This window comes from Grus americana, chromosome 5, assembly GCF_028858705.1.
Source record: "Grus americana isolate bGruAme1 chromosome 5, bGruAme1.mat, whole genome shotgun sequence".
In the NCBI taxonomy this organism is placed as follows: Eukaryota; Metazoa; Chordata; class Aves; order Gruiformes; family Gruidae; genus Grus; species Grus americana.
Window position 1 is genome coordinate 1026916 of NC_072856.1, and position 15928 is coordinate 1042843.

At 46.2% G+C, this 15928-nt stretch overlaps 1 protein-coding gene across 5 annotated transcripts in view; it reads left to right on the top strand.

Annotated features, from left to right (window-relative positions):
- The window catches only part of CCDC9B (coiled-coil domain containing 9B), a 71320-nt gene that overhangs the window by 39808 nt on the left and 15584 nt on the right, over positions 1–15928 (top strand). For 4 of the 5 annotated variants that reach the window (XM_054826453.1, XM_054826455.1, XM_054826456.1 and 1 more), the window contains one exon: positions 8823–11233. The exons of the other annotated variant lie outside the window; for it this stretch is intronic. The gene's annotated coding sequence lies outside the window, so the exon portion shown is untranslated. Of the gene's footprint in view, positions 1–8822; positions 11234–15928 lie in introns of those variants that run through there. 5 annotated transcript variants of the gene reach the window in all.

A 15928-nucleotide genomic window follows, 5' to 3' on the forward strand; every position in this document is an offset into this window, starting at 1 on the left:
GTTGGTGACATGGATTAGTTAGGGCACACACTGAAACTATTCCTGGGAAGGGATGACCTCAGAAAGGATAGCAGGATGACTTTATTTCTGCCTCTGGGGTGATCACAACTAGAATAACTCGATGTCAGCCTGGTCCCTTTCCCAAAACACTTGCAAAGCTATAGAGGCCCACCTTGTGGACAGCAGTTTGAAGAAGGTTGACTGCATCTGGGATTCTCTTCCCAGTACAAGATCTGTGAATGCTGCGCTTTGAATTATACACGTGGTATCACTAATGTGCAAGGCAGTGTATAAATACAAAGGGTGAGATGGTTCCTGTTGAAAAGGTCTATAAACCAAACAGAAAGGAGGGAGAACAGATCTGGTTATGTTGCAAAGCTCCAGGTTTTACTCAAGCAGAGAAGTTTCTTCCAGAAAGGCAAATGCAGAACAAGAAAAGCCAGGAGAAAGGAGAAAATATGATAGGCAGAAAAGTAAAGTAGAAATTAGGAGGAAGGGGCAAGGAGAGAGTGTAGGGGCTCTTTAGCAGTCACCTTTGCAAGACATGTTCTTTCCAGGCAATGTCACACACAGGTCAGGATGTCATAGCCACAGGTGCTAGGTCAGACCAGTAAATCAGGATGTGATTCTACCACCAGGTTAGGCAGTGGGGTTGCAATTCACCTACCTCAGGCTGAGCCCAGAGGCACCTAACTTAAGATCTGGGCTTCATTTCTCTTCAAATGAGAGAGATGAGCACTTCCAGAGTGCAATCCAGCTTGCCTAACACCTGAGTGGCTCTCAGGATGCTCCTGGCTTGATCCTTTAAGTAGAGAGGCAGCAGCTATATTACATAAGTAGGCACTTCAGGCAATTAGCTGCTCAAAGCTAGGCAGGCTGATTGCCCCCCCACCCAAGTGCCTTTCCCTGATTCCAGCAGGCTTTTCTTCAGGCCCCGACCCAGCAGCTTGTCACTGGGTATTGCTTCGTATTCATCCCAGAGGTACAAATGAGCTTAGGGATGAAGTGGTTAAGCTGCGAACAAAAAGACTTTCACTATAATCCAATCCTATACAAAAGGCATGGAGAAGCGCAAGTGTTACAGCTATTTAAAAAAAGACAAAACACCAAGAACCAGCAGGAGCTGGTTCTGTGCTTGAACTAAAATTCCTTCAAGTGAGGGAAATTAATTCCAACAACATTAATGAAAATGTTAAGAGAAACCTGAATGCACATAGCAGGAGTTTGCTGTCCAGGCCATGCTTCTCCAATCTACCAAAAATCTCCCCAAAAGTAGAGGATGAAAGTTACCCTGAGTGAGAAAAGTAGTCATTAATTAGACACCAGCTAAGAGGAAAAAATAAATTACAGTAGTCCATTTTCATCTCAGCAATGGAGATTCCTGTGGTTTGGTAATGGGGCCCTGAGTCCCCTTCAGCATGGCTCTTTACTCCATCACTCCTCACTGAATTCATTACGGCAGGCTTAATGATAAACATAGCCTTACGTCTTGGAGAAGAGAAGGCAGCTTAACCTGGTGGTTGCACTTAAGCACTCGTGTATCTGCTTGGGTAAGCTGGAACTTGAGACTGGTATTGCTCTCTGAAAGTATTTATTGCTTGGGAAACACCACGTGTAGTGATGCCAGGGGAAAATGAGGGGTTAACTGGTGTCCCAGTTACCCTCTATCATTTCATCCTGCCTGGCTCCCCATCTATCTCCTTTCTATCTGCAATGCTCCTTTTCCTTTGCCTGATCGTTTCCCCCCACATCCGCATGCTCCTGCCTCACCTTCCTCTCTTTCCCAGACAGTTTAGGAAGAGTTTCCAGGTGTGCCTGAACCATGCACATAGCATCAAATACCACCGTTTGATGCAGACAAATTAAAGCAAGATACTTTCCTTTTTTTGGTATTTCCTGTAATTTAGGAGGTGCTTCAGATTTCAGGGCAGTCCTGTGCAGGATGTGGACGGCAGGTCACTTGGGGAGAGTCAGCCTTTAACCAAAGTGGCAGTGCTGAGCTGTGTTAGGATCACAGGAATAGGCATGGCCACATCAAATCTTACACCAAGAGAATGCATTTTCATTCTTCTTAGTCCTTAAAACAATCACCAGTCACTAATTCACAGCAAAGACATAAGGACTTGTACTCTCTGAGCACACTGGTCTGTGATTGTTTCATCTGAAGGTTTCTTGCACTTCCCTCAGAAGCCTCTGACTTTCTTGCTGGCAGGGCACCCACGGAGGTGCCAGGGTGAGCCAGAGTGGCAGTTTCTGTGCCCCCATCTCAGCAACGGGTTTCTCTTGTTGGTTTGTTTGTTTTTCATTCCATCAACTGCAAGAGCATTTAGGGAATGAGTGCATGAGTGCTGCCTGGCTCTTGGTCTTTAAGGGTGTTCTAGGGCATCATCGTCACCTCCTATCTGCTGAAGTCACCACAAAGCAATTTGACCTCTCCCTTTGCATCAGTGACATGCCACTATCAGGGTTGGCTTTCCCAAACAAGATCAGTTGCAGACAGAGTGAATTTTGTCATGATTTATTTGTAGTGGGAAGAAGAGCCAAGACGAAGACAGAGGGACCTGTCTTTAACTGTCTGCTCCCTGCGTCCAATTTGTCAGGAACATCCCTTGGCAGGCAAAAAAAAAACCAAAACAAGACCAAAAAACCGCAAGACCTGGATTTCTCTAGTGCTAGCTCAGCACAACCAGAACAGTTCATCTGCGTGGCTTGACAGCAGGGCCCCTAGGAGCGACAAAATAGCAACAATGACAACAACAACCAAAAAAGCAAAAGCTCATTTGGCTCAAGTCGGTTAAGTTGTCAGTGTGTTTGGAGCAAAAAGGTCTCGTGTCTATTCCTGCTGTTGCTTTGAAGTTCCCAAATCAACATGACAGGCTGCATAATGACACAGATGGCAGTCATAAATAACCACCGGCTGCTAACAGTCACTTCCCTTCTCCCTTGGCTTCTGTTTCCTAGTGCTCTACAGACAGATTAGTTTTAGACCATGGTATGTATAAAAAGCTGCAAAGCTCTACTTTATTTTCATGTAATTCTCCCTAAAGTGTGATTTCACAACAATTCTTTGGAAGAGGATCCCTCAGGACTGGCCCCATTTGAGGTGCGTTTGAATCCGTGGCAGGGGTTTTTTCTAATTGTTTGGGGTTTTTTGGCTTATTGAGCCTGATGCCTGCAGCTGACTCCAGATGATGCTTTAGGGCAAGGATTGCCCAAAGTGCAACCCGTATGAAACCTGCGTTCATCAAAGCCATTGCATATGGCCCACAAAGTGGCTTAATAGGGGTGGCTGTCCCCGAGGGAAACATCACTACATCTGCTGGAGTCCCTTCATGAATGTCACCACATGTGGCAGGCTAATGATTCTGCCTTTCTCAGCCTAACAAAAAGCACAGCATTATCAAGCAGAGCTAGGTTTAGCAAGAACCAGGAAAAGAGCATCATTCAGGAAGCTGAAAGAGCAGTAAGCTCAAGCATTAAATACAGCACTGCGCTTTTTTGTTAGAATGCAAAATTAAAAGTTTGTTTATTCCTTTTGTGTCTAGTTCCATGAATTCAAGTGCCCAAACCACCTTAATTATTCACTTCCTCTCATGGCTTGAGTATAACCTTTAAGGAACAGGTAGTCCTGAGCGACTGGCGCGTAATCCAGTGTAGGAGGCTGTGGGCTGGGAGCTTGCGCATAGTTTTTACCAGTTGATGCTTACACCAAATTGCAGACATCCATGCCTGACTGCATTGATCTGATGTCAGGCCAACACAATTACAAGATTGTCCCATTGCAGCAGGGGAAGGAGGGGGTTTTTCACCCTGTGGGGTGTGAGCAACGGTAACACAAGTTCTCTGTAGATGAAGGACTTTATGTGGCAAAGTAAATGGGTTGTTGTTATGCAAGCCCCCAGGAGGTACCGACCAGCTCTTGGTAAATCCAGGCCTGCTGGAAACCTTTACTGTGCTCTGTGTCCATGTAACCAGACGATATTATACCAGGGAATGCCCTCAAGTGCCTGGTAGAAAACGTGAGCCAAGTCTGTGCTGAGAATCCAAAGGATACTGAGTCTGAATGACTACTGTCTTGGAGGACAGGGAGTTTCTAGCAAAAAAGGAAGATGATTATTTTAACTGGGACCAACGTAAGATATGACCAGCCTTAAGGAGAAGCACCTGGAGGGATGCACCCTCATGGGTTATCAAGACTGGTTAATCATTTCCTGCCAGGACATAGCAGGTAACTTCCCAGTGAGATTTTTTTTTTTCCTATGAAAAATACAGATTTGACAAACGTGCATGTACCAGAAATGTGTCTGCTTCGACCTTTCATATTTCATAAAACCCAAACTGGAGCCCCTGTTAAACCTTTTCAAAACAGAAAATTTTAATGTTATGTTTTTAAATTCTGGTGATTCAGTTTTGATACAGTGCAATTTTGGAATAATCAGCATTGAAACAGATGGTACGATTTTTGCAAAATACAACCTATCAACCCCGAAAGGAATATAAAAGTATCATTCCGTTAAAAAGTTTAATTGTGGAATTTCCATCAAGTAGAAAATCCTGTACCAGGTCACTTCACCTGATGCCAGGGAATGCCCTCTGCTCACGGCTCTCACATGTCCCAAAGCAGGGCAGATAGCTGTAGCAGCAATAAACGTCAGTAATCAGCGGTAACAATATGCTCTCTACCTGCCCAGCTCCTGAGGCCCATGTCCCCCACACCTTAATGGGCAGATTTCGCTCCGGGATGCTGCTGCTCGCCCATTTCTGCAGAACAGCAGCTCCTTGCAGCAAGCAACCACCATGTGGGTTTCACAACTTCCACTGCTAATGTCTATTTATGGCACTAAAAGTCTCCATCACCTTCAAACCAGTTGGAGATGCTGTGCAGAGTGTGTGGTGGGAGCTTTCATCCTTTGCTTCAAATAACAAGGAATAAATATTTACCCGAAGTGCAGGACTGGAATCCCTGGAGAATGTCCAACAAGTCCCAGAGAAGTAAACGATACACAAAAACCACATAAGCTTTTCCCTGAATTCTCTTGAGAAAATTAATCTTAACATCTTTAGAGAAAATGCAGCTGGGGGTAGATTTCCAGAGCAGCTCCAGGGATCTGACCTTGCAGCTCTGGCTGACGTAAACAGGAGTGGGGCAGGCAGGGCCTGTGTGCTGCAGGATTGAGAGGGTCGGAAGAGGTCAGCTTTCTGATGCAAACCAGTGCTAAAGGTTGGTGCAGGAAGCGGTACAAGCAGAAACCAACACTTCTCAATGCAGTTACGGAGCTACCAAAGAACACACCAGTTTCCTCGGAGTTCAAGAGACAAGAAGATACCATCTGCTGTTATATCTTGGAAGTTGGCCTGGGATTGGCCTCAAGGTCTCAAGGGCTTGACTTAATAGCATCGGCCTCCCTGGTCCTTCCTGCAGCCCACACCACCTTCTGGAGCCCACCATCATGCTACGGGCATTTCAGATTCCCAGGGCACATCTTAGTACCACGTACCACCAAAGCAGAGAGTTTAGTCCTCATGCAGAATTAGGGAGTGGTATGGCTCAATACAGGACTTGACACAGTTACCTTCATACCTCTGGAGTGATGGGAAGCCTTTCCCGTGGCACATGGGAAAATACTGTTAACATTGGAAAACAGAGGGACTATGTGAGAATGGTTCAAGAGAAATGTACTCGGACTGACGAAACACAGGGAAGGACTCCAGGGATGTTCAGGGAATGGTTGTTTAGTCTAGCAAAATGCAGGCACAAAGTGATGGAGTTGTGATCTCTAGAAATACAGTGGGGTAGTAAACACCAGTGAAGGAGAAGAAACACTCAAGCCAGAAAACAACACTGATGCAAGAATCAATGTCTTCAAGAAGCCCATGAATAAATATGGGAAAATTAGAAAAAGGTTGCTGTCCGTCAGAGGACAGACTTGGACATATGCCATGGTTGAAGCAGGGACTCTGTCACCTTTGAGGCTGGCCTGACCAGCATGCTTTGGCAGGGGTTAGGTAACGTGGTGCTTGTGACAGCAACAGGATGAATTTGATGACAAAGTTGTGTAGCTCCTGTCAGAGCTGATGACCACTGTCAAAGCAGATGCTTTCACTGACGCCCAAAAGAATTAGTGTACGCATCCCATCTGGAAGTGTAGGTCTTTACTCCTAGACCTCTCCAGCACTCTGCAAGAGCTTCTGTCCCTTCTTTGATTTGTCAGGGTGACCTGAGGAGAGAAGGAACTATTAGAAGCTGTTAACACATTGAGAGTCAGAGAACAAAGCTAGTCATTGGAGCACCTGTGCTTCCTTATGGCTACTTAACAAGCTTAACAAGTTTAAACATAATTTAGGGCTCTGACAGGCAAGCTGCTGCCATCTAAACTTGAAAATGGAGCTGCTCTTGTACCCTGGAGTTGTTGCTGTTACCACAGAGCTGGCAGAAGGGAGCATGTACCTCAGCTGCCTGTGTTAACCCTCTTAATGTAAACCCCAGATGAAAAGGAGTTAAACGTACCACTGTGGTCTGCTGTGCAGGGGGCACTGGCACATCTTCCTTTCTGCCCGCTCTGCTGCTGAGAAGGAACAGATGGGCTGTACAGAGTGACAACATCTTAAAGCACTCCAACAGGAATGTCCCCCAAAGACTGTCATTACATATTTAAACTCATCAAGGGTTGCAGTGATAGTTTTTCTATCAGTGGCAAATCTAGACAGGATTAGGATTTTTTTTCCCCTTAAATAAATCAGTTTAATTCAAATGGGAATTAATTCAGGGATGTCCAATGGCCTGTGCTAGGAAGAAGATGCCTCATGATCTTACTGGTCTTTTGGCTGGCCTCACAGTGTATGTTGGAACAGCAGATATATATATATGCATTTTAAAAAAGCTAAGTGAGAAAATATGATGATATCTGACAGATGGTCCTTGCAAGTCACGTCTGAGTTTGCCTTGTGGTATTTTACAAAACTGAGTGGCCCACTAAGAACAAAATTGTCTCTGGGAACTCTGGGCCTGCCCCAGCAGAGACCCAACAAAATTATGTCTTCCAACCCAAGCAGAGGATGGATAGCACTAATCTCAGCTGGAGGAAGGAGGGCTGAGTTGCCAGACTTCAGCTACATTCAGCTGGTCTTCAGGGACTCCATGCACCTCCCCTCCATGCGATGGCATTTAACCAGCAGGTCCTGCAGTAGACTGGTGTCGGTTTGGCTGTGCAAGTCCTCCCGGTGACATCCCACACCCAGCCAGGCTCTGTCAGGCTGGGAAGTGTGAGGCAGACGGGCCCTTTGAGATAGACCACCAGCCATCTGCATTAATCCTCGCATGTGACAGTGACACACGGAGGGAGATTTGGCACTATGTCCCCTTGCTGCTGATGGCAGAGTCCAAGGCAGCCCAGCCGCATCGCTCTCCTGGGCCCCGGCTCACAAGTCACGCCAGCGCAGAGCTTGAAATCTCCGACTGGCCCTTGAGTTATGCATGGAAAAGAGGATACAGTGTGAAATAAGAGAAATGCTAATCACTATGTCTAATTACTAAGAGAAGTAATGACTTTAAAGCCCACCAGTGTCTTGGCTGTAAAGACTCGCTCATGCACAGAAAGAAGGTGCCTGTATCGAGAGGATAATATTGCAAAACAGGAAAGAGAATTGTCTGCCATCACTAATGGCACAGGGCTGTCAAAGAGACTTTTGAAACCATTAATAATAAAATAGATTAATAAGCAGAGCTAGTTCTGGAGTCAGTTCAGACTTATAAAACAGACTATTGTACAACATTTGGACCACCAACCCCAACTCTGAAAATCTGCTTCCTGGCCCTTCCCAACAGTGTTAAATCCCAGAAGTGCGCTGCTGCAGCGCCGAGCACCCCCTGGGCAGCAGGATACGGCCAACCCTGACCACTGCATGCATAGAGAACGATTAAAAATGTCTCCAGCAACAGTATTAGAATCTCCTCTCAGCTGTACATAGCATTGATTATTTCAGCACCTCGGGTATGATTTCAGTGCCATTCTTTATTAGATTTCTGCGGCTGTGTCCTTAAATGATTCCTTTGGAGGTTTCCTTTTTATGCGAGCCAAGCTTACTATCAACTCTCCTGCCTTCATGGTATTTCATCTCTTTTTCTTTTCATATCTTCCCTCTGCCCTTTCTTGTGAGCTTTCAGTGCTGCAATCTGCATCAGCAAAAGGCAGACCTGTGGATTTAAACATGGATGCAGGAAAAAGCCAGCTCAGCAATTCTGAGCAGCACCCATGCATCTGGCACCTGCAGAAAAAAAAAAGTCTGCCTTTCCCAATTAAAATCAACATATCTAGGTCTGAAGGCAGCTAGGCGGCAGCAGGCTCCCCTCACAGGTTAGCGTTTTCACTAGAGAAAAGCTGATACACCCTTCTGCCCTTGGCGAACGCAAGAGCTGCACCCCCAGGCCAAGTTTCACAAGAGAGGACCGCAAAGTCTTGCCCCAAGTCAGCTCCTCCTCTTGTTGCTCCAGGTGCTGTACAAGCACACACAAAACCACATAAAGATTATTGTTCTTGAGACAAAAGGAGAAAGTAGCCTTAGCAAACCCAGAGGATTGTGTGTGTGTTTCATCCAGGCTCATACATTCCATTCATCCCCCAGGCTGCGGAGCCCCCCCCCCATCACTCCCGTTGGATTTGGCAGGTAGGTATCTGCGTTATCTACCATGGTACACCCCAAGCAGCCCCAGCCGTGCAGGAAGGTTGAAAACAGGTTGAAACTCAGCAGACATTTTTAATTTACTGCTCAGCAGTTCCCTAAAGACTGATAATCCCACTGCTGTCTCTGCTCTGGTTTCACAGGATAACGTGCTGAAGGTGGTGGATGAGAAGAGGAGCACAAGCTTGTCCTCACTCTTCAACCTTCTATGAAATCAGCTTTCAGCACCTGCCCTGCGCCCTTCAGCACCCATTCACAACACATGGGGACCCCCCCCCTCCCAGTTTCGGCATCACCACCCTTTCCTATCCGTATGCCAAAGGACAGGGAAGGCTACATGCACTCCCAACCTACTGAGAACACGTCACTTTTCTATTTGTTTTGCCTATATTGCAGCTGTGTGGCAAGCCAATGAAATGTCTACTGGATGCACTTTATTTTATTTAATAACTAATTCTGTTTAAAGTTAAGATTTAGGTTTCTGGGCACCCCACCCACCTCCTCCTGCAGAGGCTGGCAGGGAGCTGCACATGCCGGGAGGATGGCAGGGGCTGTGCGAGCTCTCCCTCGCTGTCGGGCAGGGAGCAGATGACCGACAGAGCACTAGGAGACAGGGTGAGGGGTGTTATGTTGTAGTTCAGTAGGGGGATGAAAAAAGTAGTGTTCAGAGCAGCTCTTGTACTAGAGGTTTGTATGTGGTTGAAGTGTTGGCAGAGATGTATGGTAGTTGCATGGGCCACGGGGCGCAAAGGGGATGGAGCATTCTTGAGTTACACTGTGGGGTGCTTGTGCCAGGCACGCACCAACCACAGCATCTCGTCCTTGAAAGCTTGCTTTCCTCCTCCAGCTAGATGTAGGAGGGTGCAAGCAGCAGAGGCTGAATCAGCACACCAGGAGACTGATTTTTTCTAAGGAAGGTGGCTGCTCAGTTGAGCAGGTACACACACAGCTCAGCAAAACCCCATGCCCACTTCCTAAGACCAGGAAGGCTGCAGTAACTGGAGATATTTAGAGCTTCCCATGCCACGCAGGGCAAGGAAGAGGACAGCACAAATGCCATAACCTTCCTCCTCCACCACGCTGCACAAAGGAGTTGGCAGCAGGACCCAGGCCAAATTGGAGCTAAGGTCTAAGGCTTCCTGCCAAACGCTTTCATCTTCCTGGTTGTGCCTTTCATAGCCTTGTGCTTGAATAAGGGGGCAGCAGTTCCCCTGGATGCTGCCACGCAGACATTTTGACCTGGCCTTAAAAGGCACCTTTCAAATCGAGGATCTGGATGAGCATTTGCAAGCATAAATGAGCAAGAATGCCAGCTGCTTGGAAATCCAAGCAGCTAAGAGATTCACAGCAAACTAGGACCTAGGTGAAATATGGCTACTAATTAAGGAGAAGGCAGAAGGCAGGCACAAGGAATAACACATAGTTTCTGACTTCTGAATGACAGAGCAGAGAGAATATTGCCCTCATTTTGAAGTGCTGCTCTAAAACTTGATGCAGGAGTAAACGTACATGCAGACACACGTGTGGAGATTTACTGGATTTCATTGCAGGATGCATTTGCTAACCAAAATGGCAGACTGCCTTGGTGGTAAGGTTGGCATGTGTGGACTGAAATACTGTACACTGTTTTAATAAACTAATATTTGCACAGATAAGCATTTTGGTTTTCCACGTAACTTAGATCCACAGTACCTATCTCATGAAGGACAAGCCTGGGAATTTCCTCTACGTGCCAAATTCAGGAGAGTGTACTGGCTTCAGACCAGGCATTAGTGAGAAACAGAGTGTGCAGCTTTGATGTTTTAGGAGTAGAAACATCTGCACCCCACCAAAGCCCAGACTGGGTTTATTTGGACTTATCCAACAGATAAGAGATAGGTAAAAGCCAGATTATAAAACTGCTCCAGGTCCTGGAGATTCTCTGTCACTGTTAAAGGCTGATTTTTCTTATCTGACTGGCTCAATAACCTGCTTACAATTGCTTAATTTTTTAATTTATTATTATTTTTTACATCAGGGCACTGACCTCAATCTTGGTCCGGCCAGAGTGAGTCATTACCAGCATGTACCAGAAACTGGTTTGCCTCACGTCCATGCAAAAAACAGTCTTGGATCAAGAGCAGTCGGGCACACAGCCAGGTAGATGGAAACTTTTACATTGCCCCTGGTCCAGCACTTAGTTGTAGGGATAAAAAACCCAACTGCAATTATTGCTCTATCTTATGGCCCTAGACTCCTTTTTGAAAGGAAACATGACACTTTTCCCCCCATTCCCTCCTCCTTTTTCTCCTGCAAATCCAAGTAACTTTGCAGTTACTGATGCCTAGGAAGGACTGAGTCTGTACCAGCTCCAGGGATGGGACTGTACAGATAGTGCCTGTTCTCAGTGTAATTTTTTTCCTGCTCATTAACACTTGGCTCGAATGCACTTTGGTTGGTGCCTGGATTGCAATTTTTTAAGAGAACTGCAGCTAGCTGTTTTGTCTTTACAGTGAGAGAAAAGACTGAAAAGTTGAAAAATCTGATGTAGAGGGATTATTTATATGAAATAAAAGTTGTAATGAGGAAAAAGCTCCAGTTTCTTAGTGTTTCTCAGTCCCACATGTAGGCTTTTCTGAATTTAATCTGTCCTCTCTGCTTTTTAGAGCAAGAGCTCCAATTCAGATTGCTTACCCCTTAGGAAAGCGCTTAACTCTTGGGCTAGCTCAGCTAGCTCACCCAAAAAGCTGACCACAGTGACAACAGCCTGCATTAGAACATGAGGCTTGCTTTTTCAGAGGCATCAAAGCCACCTCGTTGCCTCTGCACTTTTCTTGCAAACGTGAAGGCAGCTTGCAAAGTGCAAACACATCTGTCTATAGTAGGAACCTGTTTCCTCCCAGCAGTGGCTGGTAGCTCAAGGGATTTTGTGAAAGTTATTCTAGCTCTTCCCAGACAACAGGAGAGCAGCAGCGACTCTCGCACAGAACACCTTTTGCTTTAAACCACAGAAACCGCTTGTCACTGGACACTGTTCTAGGTGGCAAAAATTACCATCAGTTTCAACACAGCAACTCTGAAGCTAAAACTGATACCAAAATTGATTTCAGACTAGTGAATCAGCTCTTGTATAAAGAGATCAATTTAAAAAACCTCAAGCCAAGGACAAAAAGGTACATCTGGATAAAGTTGGAGATGCTGCAGTTTCCAAAGTTTTACCAAGCCAATTCCTGCAGGAGGCAACAACAGAAAACCTTGACAGCAGTTCCAGCCCTCCATTCCTATCTCAACAAGTCTGATACCAACTGCAGAGGCATACCGCACAGAGTGCCAACAAGTAAAGCCCTCTACAGAGTCTAGAACTAGAAATAACAGAAACACTCATTTTCCACACCAGTTCCCCTCCAGATAACTTGGTTGCAAGTGGCATAGAAGCCTGAAGCTAGAGTGGCATTTAGTCAGAAAGTTTTGTATTTAAAGCGCATAACACAGTAGCTGGTGCTTTTTAAGTTATGTGGAAAGCTTTTTAAGTCAATTAGAGGCACCAAGCAGGAGCAGGGTACAGCACTGCTGTGAAGTTCAGAACCCTGCTGCTGCCTTTCCTTGGCAAGGTCGTCCAACAACAGCTCCACCAGCTCACAGACTTCGCAGCCTCTGGCCCGCAAAGGTAACGCACTGGGAAGTCCACAGCCATTTCCCAGTCACGCCAGCTTAGTGCAGCGACAAGGAGCTGACCAGCCAGGAGGCTCCCCCAAAACTGCCCCCAAACACCTGCGGAACAGCCAGAAGTCAAGCTTCGCCTCCCTAGCTTTCTGCTCCAGCTCGGGTATGATCGTTTCTTACCCCATTCCCCTCTCCACACACCAGCACCTCCAGGACTCGCAGCCAGCCGTCGGCAACACACACCCCTGCACAACCCTTCCCAGACTGGCACACTGAGATTAGTTGTGACTTCTCTGAAGGAGATCCCCAATGCCCAGAAGCAGCCACTGATTTTGTTATCAGCACTACATAAGACTGCTTTTCAGCTACACTCATGAATTAAGTCAAGATCTGGAGTAAAAGTAACACCACCTTCCTTGTCAAAAATCCAGCCCAGCCCCAGGAATGTGGGATTCAGACGGTATGCCTTACATCAGCTGAGACCACGAGAAAGCACGTGTGGGGACAAGGTAGCTTTTAGGAGATGGAAATGTGAGCCAGCTGCTGGAGCAGATTACATGCTCCAGTAACTTTTTTTCCAGCTATTTCCCTTCCTTCTGGTCCCTCTGCACGTGAGTTGAATCAACGCGCTCTCCTTGAACAAATTGAGCTCAGTGAGACACGACCAGCGTGTACAGGCAGAGGGCAAGTATTATATGTCAGCAAAAAAGTGTAAGTCCAGAGGCATTGACATACACGGAAGGAACCAAGAAGGTTTGAAAAAACCATCCTCTGATCTAGATACACCTTTGACTGGATCATTAATAATTCTTCACTTATTACTCCTTTCAGGAAGCGCTTCCATTTGACAGAGCTTGCAGTTCAAGTCCCTGTGTAAGGATCTAAGCAGAGGCAGCGTTACACAGTGCTAGAGGGTCACCATTGTCACGTGAGAGTCGGACAAGGCACTATTAGCAGAACTTTTCTCACCAGAAGTCCGATTCCTCCCTCATGAGACTCTTCTCAGTCAGAAAGGAAAAGCAGAACATGACCTGGTCTTCTCTCCATCCTGTTAAATGATTACTGTGATTAGGAACCAGAGAATCAAAGCTACCATGGTATTTACCTTCACTTGAACACGATGCATTCTGTCACCACGTTTCAGAACTAAGTTGCACCTGAGGCGCAAATGTACGGTGACTTCTGTTCTCTGTACCACTATTTTTTTAAAGGCTCTTAGAGGACAAAAATCTGGAACTCAGGCCCTAAGTGATACAGAGACTCAAAGCTTGGAGGAAAGTTGGCATTACAGAATTATTAGCATGTTTAATCAAATCATGAGGTTACAGCGATTTCTATCTAGGAAGCAACACAAAAGCCTGTGCCTTATCTCGCCTGATACGATTACACTAAGTGATTTTTTTTTTTTTTTCTGGAGGAGGAGCAACAAAGGGAAAGACTGAATTGGAGCTGAAGTAATACAACAGATAACAAGGCAGTCTGCCTTTTAAACCTCGGGTTTACCCAAGACTGGTGACTGCACCATTTTAGGGCACTAAAAAATTATGTTCTAGATGCAGATGACCATCTCGGTAGAAAAATGGCAACATAATGCAAAAATTCACAGTCCAAGATGATAATCCAGCTGTTATCTGTTGCAGCCAACCTACTTCCCAAGAAATCCCTACTACCCTGAATTTTTACAAGTTAGCTTACACCTAGAAACCAGTCCAGACAAACAATTTTTGTTACTAGAATGATTTGCAAAGTGCACTTAGTCACTGATTTCTTGGACAGTTTGCCGCAAAGAGAGTAACAAGCACAGAGGCTGGCTCACTGCAGGCTGGAAACAGTAGTACCTCAAGGGGAACATATTTTCCTCTGGAGGACTATGATTCCTGGCTAGGGGAAGGATGTAGAAGAGATTTTAGCTGAAGAATCTTGGTCCAAAGGCACTTTGGAAAATAAGGCAGTTCAAATCACAAAGGCTTCCTGGCCCTTAGGCCAGCACTCCACAATCCTTCTGCATCTTTACAAGCCAAAGTTCCTCCCCTCCGCCACTGCATGCTTACTACAACAGTAGTGAAGTAACAGGATGCTCCAAAGCCAGTTGTAACAGGTACAGAAATAGAAGTGTTTCACCTCACTCTCAATTTGTCAGCAGAGGAGAAGATGCAAAAACAGAGTCTGGGAACTCATCAAGCCTGCACTTTCATACAGGAATGAAGACAGCCACAACCATCTCAGTACTGGCTCATCAACTATTTTTAGCACCAGAAAGGGAGGCAACCATCAGCAATGGGTCTATTCCCTTCAATAAAGCGGATCTGAACACTGTCACTGTCCCAAAGATCCTTTGCCACCAAAACCATAAACTAGGTGAAGAGCTTTAAGTCGTTCCTGCTCCTGAACACAAGGCATCTCTCTGCAGTTACATGGCAGGTTGGAAAAGGGCCACGCAGCCCATTTAATTCAATTTACTTCCTCTTCCATCTGCTCTACACAGCCATGCTCTATTAGTCTTCTGAGAGCAATTGTATTTCAAGTGAAAAATGCCAGGAGTCCGTGTACATCCAGCATGCACTGGACATGCTGTTCAAAGCCACTACAGATTCACCAGTTCTGAGCTGCAGGCCAGGATCAGAGAAATCCCAGCATCTGCATAATTCCACCCAGCTTTTATTTACCTTCAGAGGTTTTAAAAGTTAAACACAAGCTCCCTCCCAGAGATGCTTCCCAACTGGTTCTGCATTTAGCACCAGAGCCAAGAAACAGACTGAACTCAACTAGCATCAAACAATGAGCTTGTTTTGTTTCTTTTTCTCATTCCTCCCCTAGAGAGCTACCGAAAGCCTTTCCCCCTACAACCAGAGGCGTATACCAAAGAGAGCAAACAGCGCGGTTATCACCAGGACCCAGAGCTGCTGCACGCCTGCGGCAGCCCCACAAACAGGTACCAACATGCTGCAGGCAGAACTGCCAAGGGAACAAAATCACCCCCGCTACAGAACGGACACATGCGGGGCCAAACCCAGCCAACCGTCTGGCCAAAGCACAAACCAGCGCTGCCGTGGGGACACCAGCAGCCCTGCCACCGCAGCAGGTGAATCGGCTGAGTTTTGAAGCAGCTCGGGAGGGAACGGGGTGGCAGGGCAGCCACCTGCTCCAGCAGCAGCTTTGGGCTTTCAGCTCCTTCACCACTGGCTCTTCTACCTGCCCTGCAGAAAGGCGGCAATGATCACACGCACGCTTTTGGCTAAAATGACTAAGCATCATCTTTTTTCCTGCCCACCAGCTAGCCTTCTTTTGTAGTGCATTAACAATGTACAGACTTTCCTGCACGCTCTCCAGAAAATGGAAAAGAAGGGTGGAAGATCACACCCAAACCACTCCCCTCCTTCTGCCCAATGTGTTTCTGGAAGCCCCCTGCTCCTGGTTTCTACCTTTAACAGATGCTGCAAAGGAAATACCTGTCTGACGACGCAGACTTAACGCAACACCACCAGTCCAGGTATGATACAGCTATTTTCCCTCCAACTTTAAAAAAGTGCCCTATTTTACAGTACCTTCGTGATTTACACAACTGAAATACGTACACCACATCAGACCACGTTTTTATCCCTCAGTA